Source organism: Triturus cristatus, chromosome 6, assembly GCF_964204655.1.
Source record: "Triturus cristatus chromosome 6, aTriCri1.1, whole genome shotgun sequence".
NCBI classification, from domain to species: Eukaryota; Metazoa; Chordata; class Amphibia; order Caudata; family Salamandridae; genus Triturus; species Triturus cristatus.
In genome coordinates, this window is record NC_140589.1 from 1,081,057,452 (window position 1) to 1,081,070,247 (window position 12,796).

General features: G+C 42.1%; 1 protein-coding gene across 1 annotated transcript in view; it reads right to left on the reverse strand.

Annotated features, from left to right (window-relative positions):
* Positions 1-12,796, reverse strand: part of NUP133 (nucleoporin 133) — a 1,584,091-nt gene that overhangs the window by 778,601 nt on the left and 792,694 nt on the right. The gene's annotated exons all lie outside the window — the stretch shown is intronic.

A 12,796-nucleotide genomic window follows, 5' to 3' on the forward strand; every position in this document is an offset into this window, starting at 1 on the left:
GCGCTGACCGAAGGATGGAAGCATTGTGTGCACAGTTATCAGCCACTAATGCGTGAAAGGAGATGTGGCTGACTGTTAATTAGTCTACGAACTGATTCGAGGTTTGGTGTTCCAAGATCATCTTGATATCCGTTACACTTTTACAATATTCTGTTCACTCACAATTCTCACAATAAGCTTAAGGATTTAGAAAGATCTGCAAGACAGTGCTTAGGTGTTTGGTGTCAATAGGAAAAATTGCAGAACAAAGTTGTGGTCAGACCGTGATGGGCCGGGTATCTGTTTTTTTGTATGCAAGATTTCTAAAGTTTAAACATATAACTTTTAATTTTTCCAAGATAACGAATGTACTTCAAACAGTACAAGGAGGAGACAGTCAGTAGAGACTGCCTTTCTGTTTCGAACTCATTCTGTCTAAAGTTCATACACTAACTCGGAAAATGTCAGAGTAATATTTAGGAAATTTAGACACCTCATGCACACAAAAAAAGGCCTTCAGCCCATCATAATATGACCCAAAATGGGTTCCTGTTCAATGAATGATAGTGTTGCAGTTATAGTCTTATTTCAGATACCACAAATACATTATAAAACCGTGAGGTTGCTCACATTTCTAAATATAATCATATAAAGACCATCATATTACATCAAAGTGAGTTTAGAGAAGGAGAACAGACATGATTATGTTACTTACCCTGTTCACAACTGTTTGTTGCATCCAGTCCTGTAGATTCAAATGCTCTGCATGCTTCTGCCAACTTGTGTTGGGCTTGGACTGTTGCAACTTGTTTCTCTTTGAAGAAGTTTTTTAAGTGACAGGTCTAAATGACTCCTCCTCTGGCCATGAATACCCATGGGCACTGACTCCATTGTTAGACTGTTTTTCCCACAACGGGGAGAGGAAGTATGGTGTAGTGAGTAGGAAAGAATAGCAGCCATGCGTGTAGAAAAGAGAATCATGAAGGTGGAAGTCATGTATAACAAACAATGGCCTCCGGGTAGAAGGATCAATAGAAAAGAGAATCGTGAAGGTGGAAGTCACGTGTAACAAACACTGGCCTCCGGGTAGGGGGGTAGGCGCATATGAATCTACAGCATTACATGCGACGAACTAATGCCTACAGGGTAAGTATCATAATCAGTTCATAGCATGTGTGGCTGTAGATACACATGCTCAACATCAACCATAAAGCAGTACTCCCCTGAGCGGTGGCTAGCCAGTGAATGGTGCAGAGGTCTGAAGCAGTGTCTGGAAGACAGTTTGACCAACTCTGTCTTGCACAAATATCCACACAATAATGCTTTGCAAATGTGTGTCGACTGGACCATGGGGCAGCTTTACAGATGCCGGCAATGCTTATGGCCCCAGTTTTTTTAGGCTAGGCCTTTCCTCAGAGTTGGTTGCCTAGGAGCAGACAGTGGTTTCGGCCTCGATGGCAGAGTTGGTTTAAAAGGTTCAGAGTTAAGACGTAATCTCAGACTCGAGGGCCGCCGAGGGTCGAGGCCCATGCTTAGATCTCTCCTCAGCTCTGAGGCATTGCTTTGGTGTTGATGAGGGCCCTAGGGCAATGGAGCATCTGAAAGCAGTGGCGGGTTAGATATGGAGTTTGATGCCTGTACCCCAGGGGGGCAGCTCGGCTCTGATAAGCAGCTGTTTCTGCGTTTTAAAGGAGGATTGGCTGTAGACTGTACTCACATGTGGTGGCGTGCTTTTTTAACAAGGTCTAGATCGGCAGAGGTAGATTGACCGTCCTAAGGCACCTCTTTGCCATTCAGAAGTAGTTCTTCCTCAGGCATCAGAGCTGATGATCTTTGGCCTGGGTTAGTGGGTAGAAATGTCAGATTACTCAACAGATTCTTCTCAGGACTAAGGGGGTCCACTTCGTCGAAGAGGTCTGGCATCTCCATGGATGATTTATACATCCTGGTGTAGGCCCACCACTTGTCTCATCGCTGAAGCATGATTTTCTTGCTTCTGAACGCAGAGCAAGAACCACACCATTTCTCCTATGCTCTGGCAAGAGGCACAAGTTACAGATGGTGAAAAGATTGGCTGAGAGTTATTTGGAATGGCACTGCAGGCATCATCTCACATCTCAAAGGCGTTTCGTTCCATTAACTGACACTCGTCCTCCTCATTCTCTGAGGTAGGTCCAGAGATCATGTTGCCTCGAAGGGCCTCGTGTGGCCCGGTTGTAACATGACTAACTTGACAAATTAAACAGGCGTCGTAAGAAATGAAAGGCAATAAAAGGTCTTCTCAATGACAGGAAAGATGGCAAAGGGGTCTGGGGAGTCAATGGAAAATGTCGTACAACTTGCGTGGTAGATGTTTGTCAAACCAACCGATATATCATTCCCATTCACAAACCAAAAATGTGCAATTACACACCAACTGATTTTAGAATGGTAATGCAATTGGAAACGCATCCTATTTACTAATAGGCTGCATCGCAAATTGTCTATTCACAGGGGGTTGGAGTAAAAAATAATCTGATAATGTACATTTATTAGGCATGTGGACATTTTAAAGCCACTTGGCATGGCTGTCAAGTACAGAAATTGAGGCTTGCAAGGAACAACAGACTTCTCTCACTCCATTGGCTTTCTGAACCAAGAAGCTTTTTTTCATTTAATTTTTTATAAAGCTGGCTGTGTCCATTAAAGGCACAGGTGCTGCTTTAAAATAGTTTTCCATTTGACAAGACTTCAGGGTAGCATGCAGTGGTACTCTAGACTGCAGCCTAATTCCTCTGAGGCCACCAATAGCATTCTCCAAGGGAAAGGTGTCCTAATGGGGCACATTCCAATTTTCGAAGCAGCTATCACCTCAGATTGGGGGTCATTAACTCATTAATGGTTTGCAACCGCATTTGCAGTCACAAACCTTTGGTACATTCCTTTCCAAATAGTAATAGGAGGGGTGCCCCGTTTCACACTCCCTCTTTGTAAATCCGGATGGAGAGCAAAAGTCCTTTACGAGTCTATAATAATTTTCTGACTCATAAAACTGCCTTTGTACATTGAGAAAAGGGCTTTTATGGTTGAAAACCTTGTAATTTTGAGTCACAGATTCGAAGGAGGTCAGATGTAAAAAATAAATAAATAAATGAATAACCTAAATCTCAATGCATCTTGATGCTGCTCATTTTTGAAGGCAGATCTTCCAAACACTGGCCAGTATGTTAGGGATCAGGATGGACTTCACTCTAATTGCCTTGCTTGGACCTGTGCGCAAGATCGCTCGGCGTGGCATCAAGGAGTTTGGCTTCTCTAGGCTTGCTGCTGACGAGGAGAAAGGTGGCTATCGGTTGGGTGCATGCAACAATTGTTTTACTGGAATTAAAATAGTACATCTGATATCCCCCAACAATCGCTGGACTGGAATTTACAGTTTATATCCGAACCTCCAATATATATATTTTACCCAACATTTGTTAAATTAGGGTTAAAATAGTAAATATGACCACCCTCAACCCTACAATGTTTGTAGGCATTTGGTTAGTGTATTAAAATTGTTTTTCATTTGTTTATTTTTTAATGTGTTTTGGATTGGAGTTAGATTACAATATTTTATTTCACTGTGGAATTTTTGTAAGAAACTCCTAGGGCATTTCATTTAAAATTATATGCTTTTAAACTCATTTAATTCAATGTATTTCTTCATTGTATTTTATGTTTTAAATTAGGTGCTTTATTATCTACAAAATTATTATTTTTGCTCCAAATTGTTATAATGTATTTTTAATGATCTGATATGTTTCAATTAAAAAACACTACATAACAATTATGCAAATTTGTATGGTGTTTTATTATTTAACATAATATAATAAGTAAATTAAAGACTGTTCTTGGTTGATAATTATATTTCTTCGTTTCTTAACTTTATTTTAATTTAAAATGTAATAGCAAAAGGTATTATATAAACTAACGGATAATTACAAAAATTATATATATTTTCATGAATTACATTTTTAAAAGTAGTGTTGGCAATTTTTATGCTATATTTTTGTAAATAAATACATTGTTTTTAAACTTTTTGTTTGTAATACAATAACAATACTTACATTTAATTATACATACTTGCCAACGTTTAGCCAATATTTTGCTCTACAATATTTTTGGCCCCCATATTCTTTTTTTGGGGGGAATGTATTTATTTGCATTTTCTTAATTACATTACAAAACCACACCAGATATTCAAAGAATCTCATTTCTGTTTTCATTACAAGCAGAGCGAAGTCCGACAATATTGTCACATAAATAATCAACTATATCAAATGGTTTCTGTCAACGGGATCCCTGTCCCCCTTCTCTCCCCCTGTATGTCCCCCCCCCCCCGCCACTCCAGTCTATTGCGAATCTGTGAGTCCAAGGCCATAATAAGTTAACCATGGCTTCCATATTTTCCAGAATTTTTTCGGGCACTCCCTTGCTTTATAGGTTGTTTTCTCCCCAGCATATACATATCCATACCTCTTCGACATTATTCTAGCGTTGGATTAGTCGCAACACCCCATGCCCTCGCCAAGTCTCTTTTGGCTACAACCAGGCCCAGCTGGAGCAACGTTAGCTTCACTTTGGGGAGATCAATCTCTGTAGGTATACCCATCAAAATGAACATAGGATCTGGGGGCATTGATTCTTGCAATATAAGCTCCAGCTCCTTCAGCAGCGTGCCCCAATATATCTGCACGTGTGCACCCCCAGACAGTATGAAAGAAGGTCCCTTCCATGGTCTTACATTTCAGACAGTTGGGCGATTCCGCTCTGCCTATCTTATGCAATCTAGCTCTGTCATAGAATATTCTGTGTAAATACTTGAATTGAATCAATCGTAATCTAGATCTAATAGCTACTTCCGTAGGATGCATCAGAGCCATTTCCCAATCTAGGTCGTCTATGTTACCCAAGTCCGCCTCCCAGTGTGATCTCAGTTTTCGCAAGGGGTCTGGTGTGTTATTCATAATCGTTCTATAGGTCCAGGACACTGGCGCCCATATTCTTACGTTATATGTAGGTAATTTCAATAGGTAGGTTGTTGATATTTTGTAACACCCTTATTGTATCATAATATTTTTTAGGTCAATATCTAGTCATACATTGGTCAGTCACTACTGAGGCATCAAGTGTTTTCATGCCCTAGCCCCAAGGTAGTTCTTGAATTCGGAGCATTTACCTTTAACAGGCTTATATTCGGAGAGACACTCAATGACTTAGAATGTGTCAGTGAGTCAACTACTTATCTCAATGTCAAAGCTGCAGGTTGAGACTAGGAATCTATGGTACACAGTGCCCAATTAAGATTCCACAGTTAGAAACACTGAACAGCCCCCTGATACCACTGAACTAATAAAAAGACATTTAAGTCAGAATGAAGGAAAGAAAATGCCTGCATATGTGAGATACTGAAGAAAGGCAGGAAGGACCTAGTTCTATCCTCTTTTTAGGGTGAGGAAAAGGTACTGGTTCCTCAGATAAATGAGTTCCATTCATAAATGTGTCTTGCTTCAGTCACAGAAACGGATCACTGAAGCCCCAAAGGTAACTAAGAAAATCTTATTTTAAGTGAGGGATGCTTAGAACAAATTAACACACTCTAGATATTGATGCTATTATGTAGTGCACTGAACAATGCATTCCATGTGCCATAGATTTCACTTAAGTGATGAACTGATTTGGAGTATGCCCAATCAGAGTAAATGTTGATGGCAGGGAGTGAAATATCAGAAAGCTGAGGTATAGGCTTGTCCAAAGTTTCTTACAATTTTGGATTTAAAATGCACAATCAGATTGAAGCACAGGCTATGATCAAACGTGCCTTACAGATTTTGTTTTGAAGTTGAATAAGGAAAATGCTACTTACCAGTATGCATCTGTTCTTGGCATGTAGAGCTGTAGATTTGTATACTTCTGCATAGATCGCAATCTGGTGTTGAGATTGGATGGTTGCACTTAGTTTTTGTCTTGGAAGAAGTCTTTGTAGTCACGAGGTAGGTGACTCCTCCTTAGGACGATAGTGCGCATGGGCATCGACTCCATCTTCAGATTGTTTTGCCATGGAGGGTTGTGATGGAGTTAGTAAGAAATAGCAAAGGATGTCCATGTGTAATGTATCTAAGTAAGATAGTACTGGAACAGATAGAGGTATCCGGGGAGGCGGGTGGGTGTATACGAATCTACAGCTCTACATGCCAAGAACAGATGCATACTGGTAAGTAGCATTTTCCGTTCGAGGCATAGGAGCTGTAGATTGTATACTTATGTATAGACTATACAGCAGTTACCTCCTTAGCAGTGGCTACCTGTATCTATTGCAGTGGTTTGAAAAAGTGTTCTTAATACAGCCTGGCCCACGTTAGCTTGTTGCTTTGCTTGCACGTCTACACAATAGTGCTTTGTGAACGTGTGTGGTGTAGACCAAGTTGCTGCTTTGCAGATGTCATTTAGGGGAATGTTCCCTAAGAATGCCATAGACGGTCCTAGTTTACATGTGGAGTGAACTCTAGGGGGAATGGTTAAGGTGCGTTTAGCTTCAGCATAGCATGTTTAGATGCATTTAACAATCCACCTTGCAATCCCTGTTTTTGAGATAGGATTGCCTTTATGAGGTGGGGAGAAAGCTACAAACAAGTTGTTTAGTCATTCTAAAGGATTTTGTACTTTCAATGTCGTAAAGTATTGTTCTTTTTACGTCTAGCATGTGAAGAGCACGTTCTGCTACTTAGTCTGGTAGAGGGACAAACATTGGGAGTTCTACAGACTGGTTAAGGTGGAAAGGAGACACTACTTTATGTAGAAATTTTGGGTTAGTTCTAAGAACCACTTTGTTATGATGAATTTGCAGAAATGGTTCTTGTATGGTTAATGCCTGGAGTTCACGGACTCGTCTGAGAGAGGTGATTACAAACAGGAAAGATAATTTCCAGGTGAGAAATTGTAATTCACATTTATGCAGAGGTTCAAATGGGGGACCCATGAGTCTCGTAAGGACCACATTTAAGTTCCATATTGGTGAGGTTGGACCTCTAGGTGGGATTATTCTTCAGAGTTCTTCCATAAATGCTTTGATAGCTGGTAAAAAAGACAAATGTCTGTTTTGGAGATAGGCTGCTATTGCAGCCAGATGTAGTCGAATGGATGTATACGCTAGGTTACATTGTTGTAGATGCAAGAGGTAACAGATGTTTTAAATAGAATCATCTAGTGCGTTGATTTTGTTATTTGTACAGTAAATTACAAATCTTTTCCACTTAGCGGCATAGCAAGCTCTAGTGGTAGGACGTCTAGCCTATTTAATGATGTTCATGCAATCTGGCGAGAGATTGAGGTAGCCAAACTAAGATTTCAGGAGCCAGATTGCAAGGTTGAGTTGACTGTGATCTGGATGCCTTATCTCTCCATGGTTCTGAGCGAGAAGCTTGGGTGAGAGACGTAGCTTTTGATGAGGAACTACTGACAGTTCCAAGAGGGTTGTGAACCATGGTTGTTGGGCCCATGTTGGTGCAACCAGGATCATTGTGAGGGAATGCTGTTTGAGCTTCCGAACCACTAGCGGAATGAGTGGGAGAGGCGGAAAAGCGTAAGCAAATTTGTCTGGCCAGTTCATCCATAGCGTATTGCCTTTGGACAATGAGTGTGGATACCTGGATGTGAAGCTTGTGCATTTTGCATTTTGGTGTGTAGCCCCACATTTAAAAGAATGGAAGCAAAACTGGAGGATGAAGTTCCCATTCGTGGATCTGCGATCTTTGACGACTGAGCAGATCTGAAATCTGATTGTACTCCTGGGAGGTGTTCTGCAAGGAGGTATATGTTTTGCGGAATGGCCCATCCCCATACGCTTTGAGCTAGGTGTCTGCAGAGAGTGAGTCCCCCCAGTTTTTGTATGTAATACATTGCTGTCATGTTGTCTGTACGGATCAGGATAGCTTTGCCTATGAGGTGGAGTTGAAATGATTTCAATGCTAGGAAGATCGCTAGCAAATCCAGAAAATGTATGTGGAATTGTTTTTGTTGAGGGGTCCATATGCCCTGAATAGTATGATTTTGAAGATAAGCTCCCAACCGGTGAGCGATGCGTCTGTTGTGAGCACTATCTGTGGAACTGGGTCGAGGAACGGCCGCCCTTGGAAAGGTTTTGAGTGTTCCACCACTGTAGAGAGCGATGTGTGCGGCTATCGACCAACACCAGATCTGTTAGCTGACCTGGAGCCTGGTTCCACTGACATGCCAAACACTCCTGTAAGGGACGCATCTGGAGTCTTGCGTAAGGGACTATGAGAATGCAAGAGGCCGTCACCCCAATTAACTGCATGAACACTCGAGCTGGTAATGAGCGTTGAGGTATACATTTTGATACGCGGGCTTGCATGGTGCGTCTTCTGACTGGGTTGAGCTGCTAGAGCTTTTGAAGTGTTTATTGTAGCTCCTAGATATTGTTGTGTTGTGGACAGTTGGAGATGGGATTTGGAGAGGTTGACTGTGAATCACAAATTGTGCAGCAACTGTATTGTTTTGTATGTGTGTTGAGCATAGCTGATGTGTGACTTGGCTTTTATGAGCCAGTCGTCCAGGTAAGGTAAAACGTGATTATGTTGTCTTTGTGAGTGAGCCGCCACTACTGCGAGGCACTTGGTGAAGACTCTGGGTGCTGTGGTTACTCCAAATGGGAGGACTTTGAATTGGTAGTGTTGGCCGCTTAGCACAAACGTGAGGTATTTCCTGCGAGCGGGGTGAATGGGAATGTGAAAGTAGGCATCCTTCAAATCCAGAGTGGATAGAAAGTCGCCTTGTTGGAGTAGTAGGAGTACTTATGGAAATGGTCTGACTGAATGTATAGATTTAATGGCCTGAGGTCCAGTATTGGTCTGAGAGAGCTATCCGTTTTTGGTATTGAAAGTATAGTGAATACACTCCCGTGCCTTGATGAGGCAAAGGGGCTGGTTCTATTGCATGTTTCTGTAACAAGGAGAGACCTCTTGTTTGAGAAGAGTGAGATGTTCTGTAGACGTTCTCTGGGAGGAATGTTTGGTGGAGTACCAGCGAGTTCCAGGCAATAACCATACTGGATAATTTGTTTTACCCACTTGTCTATCAAATGGAATTCCAGACAGGTAGAAACTGTGATAGGCTTCCCCCGACAGGAGTGGAATGGTCGGGGGGTACTGGGGTAAGTCACTGCTTAGTTGCAGGGGAAGTGCGTGTGGAATTATTTTTGCCTCTTCCCCTATTGTTATTTCCTCTAAATCCTCCTCAATAGTACCCTCGGGAGGAGGAAGGTTGATTTTGTTTTTTTGTAATTAGAGGAGGTATTCTCTGATGACATTGTTTTGGTGCCGCCCCTATAAAAGAAGCGACGAAAGGAGCCTCTGTTAGAGGGTAGTTGTAGGGCTCCCAGAGATTTGGCAGTTTCTGCATCTTTCTTCATTTTTTCTAACAAAGAGCCTACATGTGGTCCAAAAAGAGGTTTTCGGTCAAAGGGCTGGTTTGGTATAGCGGACTGTACCTCTTGTTTGAATCCGGAGATTTGAAGCCAAGCATGGCGGCTTAGCAAGATGCTGGTGTTAATGCCACGGGATGCTGTGTCAGCGGCATCAAGTGCACATTTTATAGAGGTGTTTGTAATTAATTTACCCTCTTTAATGTGGTTGCTGGCTTTACCCTTGTATTGATCTGGTAAATGCTGTATTAGCTTTTCTAGTTCATCATGGTGCCCTCTGTCACAGCTTACTCGGAGGGCTTGCACATTGGCAATATGCCAACTATTAGCAGCCTGTGACGCAATTCGTTTGTCTGATGCATCTATAAGCTTTGACCCCTTATCAGGAGGAGGTGCTTCTTCTATGGCTTGTGAATTGGCTCGCTTGCAGGCATTCGATACAACAAGTGAGTGCAGGGGGACTTGACCTCTAATATAAACTGCGTCAGTAGGAGCAGCTTTATATTTTTTATCAACTCTTGGGGTAAGTATTCATGCTCTAACTGGGTCCTTGAATACTTCATTAGAATGCTTTAGTATGCCTTTTAACATTGGCAATGTATTAGTAGATTTTTGAGATGGAGAAAAAGTTTCCATGAGGAAATCCTCCTCTAATGGGTCAGTGTGTAATTCCACTCCATGATATAGGGCAGCCCTATTGATAAGCTGTGTGAATGCTATATTATCATCAGGTGGTGATGGTCTGGAGGGATATAGGTCCGGATCATTACTACTGTCTGGGTCTTTATCATAGTCTTCCCATAGATCTGGGTCTTGTGGTATGGTGTGATGGTCATTATCCTCATCCCCGTTCTTGTCCCCATCCCTATCAGTATCAGTATCGTTATCTGTGTCATTATTCCCTTGTGGTTCAGGGGAGAAATGAGGTGGTGGTGAGTTATATGGAGATATTAGTAAGTTGGGATCAATAGGTGGAGGAGAGTGAGGTATGTAAGGGGGAGAGGGGTTAGTACCCATGTCCTTACTCTTTTTGAAAGGTATATGGTGTTCCTCTGAAATGTCCTGTTTTCGTTTCTTAGGAAGGGTTTCTACAAGATGTCCAGTTGTTGGATCAATATGCAGTTTCTTTTGTTTAGGATCCATTGGTTCTTTTAACGGAGGTTCTTTAGGTGGTAATTCCTTCTCTTTGGGTGTTTTAGAGGGTATGTTATGGGTAGTCTGTTTTTTCGGTTCCAAATCCTTTGGTGCATGTTGTTTATGCTCCGAAGGTTTGTGGGAAGGCTTGTCTTTTGTAACTTTCAGTTCCGAAGGTTTGTCTTTAGGTTTTGGATCCGAAGGCTTATCTTTGCGTTTCGGCTCCGAAGGTATGGGTTTAGTTACTGCCGGTTCTGAAATCTTTGGTTTATGAGATTTCAGGTCCGAGTCTTTCGGTGCCGAAGATGACTTCGGTGCTGGTATCGAAGCATCGGATCCATGCTTAGATTTGGTTTTCGGCGCCGGAGATGGAGTTTCGGAACTGTGGGGATGGCTCGATGCCGAGCCGGAGGCTTTGTCTTTTGGTTTCGTAGCCGGGCCGGAGGGTGGGGCATCTAAACCATGTTTTTGGTGTTTCCCTAGTCCCGAGGGCGAAGGTAGTACCGGAGCCTTCATGTGCTAATCGGTGACCTGGGGCTTGTTACTCACACTTCGTTGACCTGGAGTGATGAGAGTCTTCCTCCATGTCAGAGTCATCAGCTTTAGACACAGAGAATTCTTCCTCTTGTTCAGTGCTGTGCTGATGAGAATCACCCTCTTCTCCGAAGATGTCCGGCACCGGGCTAGTGCTGCATCTCATCTCGTGACGTCGAGCCTGACGGTCACAAATCATTTTCTTCGATCGGAATGATCGACAGGCCTCGCAGCTACTTTCTTCGTACTCCGGGGATAGGCACAGATTACAAACCTCATGTAGGTCTGTGTGTGGAAATTTAGCACCACACCTGGGGTATTCTTTTTAAATGGAGTCTGTTCCATCGACTGCTGACGTGGTCAGCGCAGGTAGGCCTTGCGGCCCGTGTCAAAGTTCTCGATCTAAGTTGCTGGATTTTAACGATGCGTGTCGAAGGGGAAACCCGTGATCGAAACAATACCGTTGTGGTGTAATAATTGCGCGCCAAAAGGGTTCGAAGACTATCCCGAAACGGAGCGCAGCAATAAATATCCAAACACAATGGCGGAAAAAAACAATCTGAAGATGGAGTTGATGCCCATGTGCACTATCCTCCTAAGGAGGAGTCACCTACCTCGTGACTACAAAGACTTCTTCCAAGACAAAAACAAAGCGCAAACATCCGAGCCCAACCCCAGATGGCGATCTATGCATAAGTATACAATCTACAGGTCATAAGCCTCGAACAAAATAGAATTTCTTGCACAGATATCATGTCTGGGCCAGGTTTTATTTGTTTAACTATACACCATAGCTATGGCATCAGTGAAGACTTTGTTCAACACTACAGTTTATATTGCAGGCATTCTTTAGACCAGCAGGAGGCACTAGGATTTTAAAACAGGCGTTAAATACTGGTAGAAGTATTTGACCCTCCCTTATAGATTATTATATCAATGAACACAGACTCAGTTTGCCTCAACTTAAGCCATGCTGAGATAGTGAAAAAGCATATTAAAAGACATTCAGCCATAAATTAAAAGGGGAATAACCCTAAGTTGTGTAGATCACAGAATCAGGGCTAGTGTGAACAGACATGTTTTATAGTGATGTCAGAGGATTGCTGCATGTTTAATGGAGTATATGGCATACGAAACTGGTAATAGAAGCAGAGGGTCACTTTATACTTTACATTGTCTAAACAGTGTTGCAATGGCAGTTGGAATTCACCTCCAAGCCCAAGAATAGTAGGACTTTCCTGGTAAGGCCACAGCAAAATTTAATACAAAGTCAACACTCCCAATTTGTGTATATTCATTAACTGGGCAAGTTGTAATACAATGTAACAGGTAGGTATGCACAGTTGCTCCATTCTATATACTGTGCCAGCCAAGTTCAGAAATCATAGGTTGCTATACCTATGGAGCATTGGGAAAGATGCAGATTTTGAGTCTGATCAGGAAACCAGTTTCTTGATACTCTAAAACCTAAGGGATAGAAAAAAGTATAGTACTGTAAGTATAGCACAGTATAGTATAAGAACCTGCTGGCACCCCGTTTAATACATATATGAGATCATAATTTGGTAAAACACACAAATATAAAACCAGAAACAATTTCTTTATGCAATAGTTTGTTGTTACCATCACTGCTACACCTCTGTGGGAAACTACAAAGCTACGAGTTCTCCTGTCAACTACAGAGTA